General features: G+C 42.5%; 1 long non-coding RNA gene across 1 annotated transcript; it reads right to left on the minus strand.

Annotated features, from left to right (window-relative positions):
- Window positions 1-2,241: 2,241 nt before the first annotated feature.
- LOC149919499 (uncharacterized) lies at window positions 2,242-8,122 on the minus strand. The gene is made up of 3 exons (XR_016463616.1): window positions 7,988-8,122; window positions 5,227-5,353; window positions 2,242-2,372 (listed from the first exon to the last, which is right to left on the minus strand). It is a non-coding gene; the product is annotated as an uncharacterized LOC149919499 (long non-coding RNA).
- Window positions 8,123-9,823: the final 1,701 nt, after the last annotated feature.

Here is a 9,823-nt window from a genome sequence, read left to right on the forward strand (position 1 = left end):
AAGTAGATTTTTGTTCCCCAACCTTTCAGATAAAGAAAAAAAAAAAAAAAAAAAAAGATAATTTAAATAACCAAGCTATGGCTTGTTGTTCAAAATGATAAACATATAAAATGTGTAATTACTGTCACATGCAACTGTTTTTCTTAACTTCATTAAAATGAAAGAGGAAATAAAATGCTTGCTTCATTGTTTCTTTCTGATTCACTGCCTACAAACCTGTAGTGCTTGAAGAGGATGTCAAAACAAGAGCTTAATGGGAACTTTTCAATTAAATGTTTTTCACCAGAAAATGCAGTTCCATTGAAACAAAAACGTTTCAAGGAAATCTATAATTGTAGTTGAAACTTTTGTTAGAAGGGTTTAGGGGTTCAGCATAATTTTTCCGATTAAGAGGAAAAAAAGACAAACAGGTAAATGATCCTAATGCACAAGACCAGGTGTTGCCAAAATTCGGTTTCCTTCACCAGGTGTGTGAATGAATCACTGCCCTATCAGATTTTTTCTGTTTTCAGCCATTTGGTTTTATGACAAACTTCCACAGCTTTTTTGATCACCAATCTTGCCAAAACTACTGATGAAACTCAAAAAATTCTGCAAGTTAGAACTCTCATTTCTAGGTAGTCCAACTAATAGCCAAATATACAAGTCTTCTTAGTACTTCTGTTCAACTTCAGGTCTGGAAGGCTTTAAACCTAAGAAAGATTAACAGAAAATAAAAACCAGAAATTTCCAAGAGTTCATTAGATGTAAGTCCCAACAACAGGTCTGCGTGAACCTAAGAGTCATTGAGCACTTTTGTCCTTCATTTTGGAAACATACAAAACTAACCTTTGTCAGTTATTTACCCAGCACTGATTTATGGGCAGGTAACATAATGCAATCTCTTAAAGGTGTTCAAGCATGAAGAATACCAGACTTTGGAACCAAAAACTAGCTATTGTAGCAAAAAAGTTGCTGGGAAGCAAACTCATGGGAATCTTCCAGAACCCAGGAAGAAAGCATCTCTGATGGGAATCTGTTATTGCACATCTCTAGCAGTGAAAACCATCCCACCACCTCTTCATTCATTTTGTAAGTACTTGGGCTTGCACTTGTCTGCACACCTTGCTTGGTGAGTTTTGCAGATTGTGCTTCCTGTATTCTCTTTTCCTAAAAATAAAGAACGCAGGACAAAGGCTTCCACACACAACAAAAGCAAGACTTTTAAGACACCAAAGACCTGTGTAAGATTTAAGCCTGTTATCTGTAGTTTCATTACCTGGCAAATCTCTTTTCTCATACTGGGACTGGGAACCTAGCTTAGTTAATGCTGTGACTGTAGCAATACAGATGTTGAAAAGCACTGGAGAACAAGTGTGAACTTTACATACACTGATATTTTCAGGAAATTCAGCAGCTTTGCCCATTGTCAAAAGTACAAGAGTTTTCCTAAGCTGTAGCTGAGTTTCTCCAATTGCATTTGCAAGGGAGTTGCATTTTCCACAGTGAGTGTGATGAAACTTGACCCAACATGCCTATATTGCCTCACAGTCTTCCTTGCCTTTTGCCAGCTCTCACATAGGACAAACAGAGTGATGTACCTCTGCAGGCTTCCTCTGATGAAGGGTCTACTCCAGCAAATGAACAATTTAATGCAAGCCAAGCCCTTTACCATTTTCCAGTGGCAGTGGGCAGGTAAATGGAATATCATGATCTGTGGCTGCAAAGGCTGGTGAGAGACTGGGAAGACCTAACATTGACATCTGACATCAGGCCATTATCCATCATGGCTCCAGTGGCCGTCTTCTGCTCACAAGGGGTCTGAATTATTGAGCGGACCTAATTCATGGCAAGCTGCCACTTGCGTTTCTGGGAAGGACAAATGTAATAAGAAACAAATGCTGCTAGAATTTTGTATTATCTCCAAGTCTCTCCCATTGTACTTCCCTGCTGGGTGAAAAAGATGAGGGGAAGACGCTGGGGGAAGGTTTACAGTATGCTGAATGGCTTTGCTTGCGGTGAGAGGTATTCAGAGGCAGTTAGACTGTCTGTCTCCAAAAAGCCAGCTCCAAAAAATGTTAAGCCAGTGGGAATGCAGCACCTTTGAAAAGGAGAAAGCTCACTTAAAATTCTGGCAGGATCAAACTGTTGATTAAAATCTTCTCTTTCCCCAAAATACCCTCAGACAAAGAACATAAATTTCTGAGACTGTAAGTGAATGTAAAATATTCACCAAAAGCATGTTTGTGTTGCTTAGTTTATTTGGTTGACTTCAGTTCTAGAAGCTGGTACTTGCCTTGTATACAACCATAGTCCAACTCCTTTGCCACAGAGGGTCAGTGTCTGTGATTTTCAGTTCAAGTGCATTTCTGACATGTCAGCATTCATTGTCACTGCAAAACGAAAAAGAGAAGTTCAGGTTTTCAAGGCTTCTCCCCTACAGGAGCACTGCACGATGGATACAGAGTGGACACGTTGGTACTGCAGTGGGACTGCTCTGGGGGAGCCACCACTACCTCCAGCTAAAGGCCACGATGCAAGTGCTGCCACCATACTGGGGATCATGCAGCAGGAGTGACTGCAAATTCAGTGACAGGGACGCATGTTCCAGGACTGCACAGCCCTGCTGCACCCTTCCACAGCCAGGTCTTTCACCTTATGGGGTCTTTTTCAGTTCAGTGGATTGAGTGATCAGGTGTAAATGTGTTCAAATAACTGTAGCATTAAATGTTCACGTGATCATTCAGAAAGAGTGAAGTCAAACTCTGTCTATCATATTCACGTAAGTTAACCTCCAGTGAGGAAACACCATCTCTGAGGCAGCACCAAAAGAAACAATTATCTCCGTTATTTCTTCCTATAATAGACTACATTCTTGTTTCTCTTTATGAAAAGTGCCTATAAATTTGCTTAGCGTAAAAAAGAAAGCAATAAGAAAATCAACTGCATGCTATTGAGTAATATTTTATATAATGATAGAAAAATTCCTAATGGAAAATCCTTTGTCCTTCTATTCTGAGATGTTTTCAATTATCTTCAAAAATGAGATCTCTGAATGGCACACAACTTTGCCCTCAGCGATGCTGATACAGTGCCATTAAAGTCAATGAGATTAGCTGTGTTTGAATGATGGTAGAATACAGTCCTGCATGTTTATTGCAACTGCATTTATAAAATGTATTCCAAAGGATTAAAGTGCATAAATAAATGCAGCCTCTACAAATACTCTTAGTGAATGCTTGTATGTATTTTTAAAAATAAATTCATGCAAACAGAAGTGGGTTTCTGGACCTTCAGGTCCAAGTGACCTTCAGTGCTTTGTGGATTTGCCTGGACAGGCGTTATCTCCCAGTCCCACTTCAAAAAATAGGTGAAGAATACTCCTGCAAAATGTCAGTAAAACCCACCACCAAATTAAATGTGTATACACTTCTATTTTGAGAAGAAAAAGCTTTTTGTATGTTGATTAATTGTCTTTGACAGACTAATCTAAGAGCATGAATAGGTTGCATTATAGATTATTAACTCCCCGACAGTCCCAGTGCTGGGAACATTTCTGGGGAGGCAGGTCTCTATTTGATCGTACCAGACCTTAATGATACTGTTCATATGCATATTAACAATGGCATTTAAAAAAATTCATTATTAATTGAATCCTGATTTTTTCATTATTTGCCACATATTGTGCTTTTCCACGAGAACCACAACTTATGCCAACAAATGCCTAGAGAAATATCTTCATCTTGTAAGCCACAGAACACATTCTACCCTCCAGTTAATTTATGGCATCAATTTGGAATTTTGCTGAGCTGGACACAGCTGGCTGGCAATGAGTACATTGCTATTAAATATGTGATATTAATCTTAAATTAATTTTTGTAAGAAAATGCATGCTATTTGCTTTGCAACTACATATCATAAAGAGGTAAAAGAAAACAGTGCAATGTGTTTTTACAAAAGTTCTATTCTGTTTATGCACATTAAGTGGTTATTGAGGGAAAGAAAACAAAAAAACCTGTAGAGACCTGGCTTTTGGATGTACTGGGGCTGAGGTCTTGGCCTGATAAGGTGGGGGCATTTGGCCAACTGCAGAACAGCATTGAAGCAGCTGAGGCAGTTTGTTGAAATCGCAGGTGTCATGTTATGGAACGGCTGCTCATGCGAAAACAACAGTCAGGTCTGCTCAACAGCTTTACCTTGAATCATCTCATGGAAAGAGTGTGCCCCTGTGGAGCCCAGGCTGGCATTTCCTAATGTGTTCACCTGAGTGGGGAATACTGAGATCATGCTGGATTGGAAAGTGAGAGTTTCTGCAGAAGGTTTTGGCAGTAAAATGAATGTTGTTTTCGTTAGAATTTTCCATAGGAAACATTGCCTTTTCATGAAAAATTCCCTCAATTTAAAATGCTTACAAACAATTTGTTTTTCAGCAGCTGCTGAAAATCTGGGGAATTTCTAGCGTTACTGTTTCAATGAAAAGCAAAATTGTTCCATGAACAGACATATTTTTTTGAAAGATTTCGCTTCACAGAATGGCCAGGGTTTGAAGGGACCTCAAGGATCATGAATTTCCAACCTCCCTGCCACAGGCAGGGCCACCAACCTCCCTATTTCATACTAGACCAGGCTGCCCAGGGCCCCATCCAACCTGGCCTTGAACGCCTCCAGGGACGGGGCATCCACAACCTCTCTGGGCAGCCTGTTCCAGCACCTCACCACTCTCTCTGTAAAGAACTTCCCCCTGACATCCAACCTAAATCTCCCCTCCCTCAACTTAAAACCATTTCCCCTCGTCCTGCTGTTATCAACCCTTTCAAAGAATTGATTCCCCCTCCTGTTTGTAGGCTCCCTTTAGGTACTGAAAGGCTGCAATGAGGTCACCCTGCAGCCTTCTTTTCTCCAGGCTGAACAAGCCCAGCTCCCTCAGCCTGTCTTCATAGGGGAGGTGCTCCAGTCCCCTGATCATGTTTGTGGCTCTTCTCTGGACCCTCTCCAACAGCTCCCTGTCTTTTTTGTACTGAGGGCTCCAGACCTGGACGCAGTATTCCAGATGGGGTCTCACAAGAGCAGAGTAGAGGGGGACAATCACCTCCCTGTCCCTGCTGGCCACCCCTCTTCTGACAGAGCCCAGGATACCATCACTAAAATCACTGCAAGACAGCATCTAAGTATTTGTAAGGTTTTTTGCATGACATCTTTTTGCAAACCCTGACCAGCACACATCAGCATTTTAAAGGAGGCACATACCTGACAGATGAAGCCTTAGCAGCCAGAAACATGAAGATGCACTTTAAAACTTGTCTATATGAGAAGCCATGAGGATGGGCTGTAGGATGAAGTTTCCTCAGATGCTGGCTGTAGAAGACTGAGTGGTCTGCAAGGGAGATGATGTTTGATTTACAGAAATTCATAGCATATCTGAATAGGAGAGATTTCTGAAAATGTGCTAAACAATCATGGATAAAGAAAAGGACAAGAAAACTCAGCTTGCTCCATCTGGTTGGTTGAGAAACTGCTCTGGTTGCCTAAGATGTGCCAGTACATAGGTCCATAGAGAAGACTTTGCTTGTGGAATTAATAACAAAAAATTATTTATCATTACCATTACTTATTGACTGAATACAATGTGACCATCTCTGTAGGCTGGTCTTCAGCTATACATACCCCACCCACCCTGATCAGAGGCATGGGTAAGTCACATTGCCTGAGTGTCACCTGAGTACATTTTGCCTAAGAAGTTTCTCCCTGATTCTTCACTCCTGATCAGCCCTTACTTTGCCAGGAGCTAACTTCCTCCTGATCTGCATACAATAGCAAGTGATGACCTTTTCACACAAAACCTGACTGCATCCACCCCTTCTTTGCCCCACACCTTGCTCTGATGAGATGCCATCAAGAATAATTTAAGGAGAAACAAAGCACAGAACAAAGTGCTGGCATATCTTGTTTCCAGATGAGGAAATATGAGTTACAGAGTGCCGTATTTTTGTCACTCTTGTCATTTTAAAATTAAAAATTGCCTGCCATCATTACATGTGGCAGAGTCCTAATGAAACAGTGAGGGCTTGAAAGGGAGGAAAAACCCAATCAGACCCACACCAAGACAGGACTTCCACTGCTCTGTGTTCAATACCAGACAGAAGGAAGTTAGACACCAGGCTTTGTGAGCATCACTGCTGCTGGATGGCTCAGGGCATTTTTTATCTGACATCCAGTTTGGCAGTCAGGTATCCATCCAGCATCTGAACAGGGAGCTCCAGGCTTCTCCCAGAACACATCACAGTGAGACAGGAAGAAGTTTCTGTTTCATCTTCTTCAGTAGATTCCTTTTGGTGGTGGTGGTGGTTGTAGATCAAAGCCAACTCTGCAATATGCAATGGATAATGAATCATCCTTTGAAATACACTTGCTCAAGGTGAGTGCGGTTGGACACGTGGCCATTTGATTCCTTTCAGATGCTTTAGAAACTCTGTATTAATAACAGTGATAATGTCTTCCTAGACTTTACTACAGTTGCCTCCCAAAATGAGGGACTGGGGAGGAAAAAAGCAACGAGGCAGCCCACAGCACTCCAGCTGTGCCCTGAAACCACAGAGCGGGGTCTTTGCACACATCTTCTGCTCTTGGCACTTGCTTTTCACCAATCTCTTGCAGTCCTGCTATGGAGATGCCACAAGCCAGCAACCATTTGTTCTTTCCCAATCCCTGAATGGTAGGTCTTGCTACTTGGAGGCTGTAGCACATAAATGCCAGAGCGACACAGCAAGCAGGTTGTGGTTTTGCCCAGTTTATTCTATCTGTATGATTTTCTCAGTAATTCAGAAATCTTTCTTGCACGAACACAGGCTCAGAGAGAATAAAATCCATATGGATAGGAGGACAAAGCTGCCTGAAAGAAAAAAAACCTCTCAGCTCTAACCTGAGAGTTTGGCACTAAGAAGAGCTGGGCATTCATGACCTCCTGGCTACTGCAGCAACTGCCAGAGTTCAGCCCCAGTGCGGCATCACTTGTTCCTTTTCAGCACCCACAATAAACCCAGCTGGTTGTCAGGGCATTGCTTCTCCACATCTTGAGACACCCACCAGCCTCAGGATGCACCAAAACACAGCTGTGAGCCTCTCCTACCTTCTGCTCTTCACACCTTTTCCCCCTCCTCTACCACACTTCCTGATCTTTTTTCAACCTTGCACTTTTCAATAGCAGTGCTGCTTTCACTTGCTTGGCCTTATAAACTTTTATATATACTTTAGTTATAAAACCCACTTCTACATATTATTACTTGTAAATGATATAATAGTAATTATATAGTATATGATATGCATGGCATATGTGATATATATATTAATATATATCAATATGGTCTTTATTTACCATATTCTAGATGTGCATACATATATAAACACACACACACATATATATATATCTTAAGGTCCACAACTTTACCACTTCTCCTTCCAAAGCCTAACAAGCACTTAATATTTTTTGTCACTGGTTTAACTGGAATCTATTAACAATTATTACTGCCAGTAAAATAAACAAGAAATTGACTTAACCAGGGCAGGGCTCCCATTAGCTTTACACTTGCATTTACTCCCCTGTTAAGCACTGCAGCTGCAGTTAAATCAATTGATATAATCTGTCCAGATGCCTTTTTTTAGTAGCCTGTTGGTACAACCTCATCTCAGTCAATGTTTCAGCTCCTACTTTCGCTTCTTGTCAAGTAGCTGAAGACAGCATTTCTATCTCCTTGTTGCAAAGGAGCATAAAGGAAAACACGATCAGAGGTCTCTAGAGATGGTGGTTTTTCTCCCTGAAGGAAAGGGCAGCACCAAAGCAGCCTTGCACCCTGTGCAAGTGCTCTGCCCTCCCTGAGGAAATGGACACAATAAGGGCTGTCCACATGCTTGTTGAGACATTGAGCTCTTGTCTTGGAATACAGTGCACAGAGGGACAGAGAACAGGAGTGAAATGGTCCTCATTCTGAAGTAAAGGAATATTTGACATTACCTGTGAGGCAGTTGAAATTCTATGCTCATCTTGGTCTATCAGGGATATCACGTGCTGAATCAGGGGATGTAACAGCACCGAGAACCTCAGCAAATGAGGCCCAGAGAGCATCATTACAGAGAAAGCATCTGTGCACACACTGAAAGGGAATATAAACTGTAGTGAGGTTATCACTCAGTACCAAACATCCTTCAGCCCCACACACAAGAGCCACTGGCATTTATCCCAAGGTACCCAAGAAGGGATGCTTCACATAAAGCCAGCACCAATCCACGTGGCTCTTACAGCCTTGATGATGCGGTGCTACTCATGCCCCCAGTCTCCTGTTTTCATTGCTGGCACCCATAGGGAGGACATAGCCCTCCAGGTGTACCAACATCATATTAAATCAGCAGGAGATCCCCATTTTTTTGGCATTCTTCTATCCACGAGGGCACCTCTGCTTTACACTGTGCTGGAAGAATGGCCACCTGCTGGAGCAAGATTGAGGATGCTGCTGGGGCAGCATGGGCATCTCTTGCCATCTGGCACCTTTCCCTCTCACATCTCCTCTCCTACAGACCCCAGAGCACAGAACAACTGCTTCTGTCCTTAAACAGCACTCAGCATGGGGGACCAGTGCAATCCTAGGACTTCTCTGGCAGTTGCCATCATGCAAATAATGTTTGTAAAACATGCACTTATAATTTAACTGATTCAAGAAAACAAATTGGGCATAAATTATTATGCAACATCTTGCTGATCATCAGTGCCTCACTCAGTTGTGAGGATCTGGTGAGATGAGCAACTGCAGAGCAGCAGCTTAAAGGCATTTCCTGTTTTTTATACAGGCTTCCCACCACGTTTTGCAGAGCAAGTCTGCTCTGCACAGAATGAGAGGCAAGCAGGTGTTACTAACTCAAAGTGCAAGTCTTCATTTTTACGGGGATCTTCCTCAGCAACAGGCCAGAACTTAATCAAAAAGAAAAAAAAAATCAACAAAACTCTGAAACTTCTCCCTGTCTCTGAGAACTGGGAATAAAGATCACCAGTCCGTGCCAGAAGGTAAGCAAAATTGATTTGCACCCAGAAGAAACCGCTTATCTGTGCACAAAAGGTCTGAACCTGCAGTGCTGACTCAGGCAAAGCTGTTGCTTCAACATTCAGCTCGGCACTTCAAATTAGTTATTTTTCTAATGCTCGAGCTCTGTGTTCAAAAACAGAGCAACATCTCTGCACCTTGCATTTACCAGTGCATGTGTGTGCACCTCTGTGCACATCTCCATGGCTGGAGCAAAAGTGGGCTTCTCCTGGCCTCAGGTTGGCTGCATGTCCTGGAATCATAAAATCACAGAACAGCTTAGGTTGGAGGGGACCTTAAAGATCATCTCATCCCAGACCCCCTTCCACGGGCAGTGCTGCCAACCACCAGATCATGTCACTCAGGCCCCCCTCCAACCTGGCCTTGAATACCTCCAGAGATGAGGCATCCACAACCTCTCAAGGCAACCTCTTCCAGCACCTCAACACCCTCTAAGTACAAAATTTCTTCCTAGCATCTAACCTAAATCTCTCCTGTTTTAGTTTAAAGCCATTCCTCTATTTTCTATCACTATCAGACCATGTGAAAATTCAGTCCCCATCCTGGTTGTAAGCTCCCTCCAAATACTGGAAGGCTGCAGTGAGGTCTCCCCAGATTCTTCTCTTTTTCAAGGTAAACAAGCCTAGCTCCTCAACCTTCCTTCATAGGAGAGGTGGTCCAGCCCTTTGATCGCACTGTTTATGGAATGCAGAATGATCTGGAAGTAGTGAGGGAATAGTGAGTGGCAAAAGTTGCAGGTGACACCAAATCACTCG

This window comes from Phasianus colchicus, chromosome 1, assembly GCF_987193195.1.
Source record: "Phasianus colchicus chromosome 1, bPhaCol1.hap1.1, whole genome shotgun sequence".
Taxonomy (NCBI): Eukaryota; Metazoa; Chordata; class Aves; order Galliformes; family Phasianidae; genus Phasianus; species Phasianus colchicus.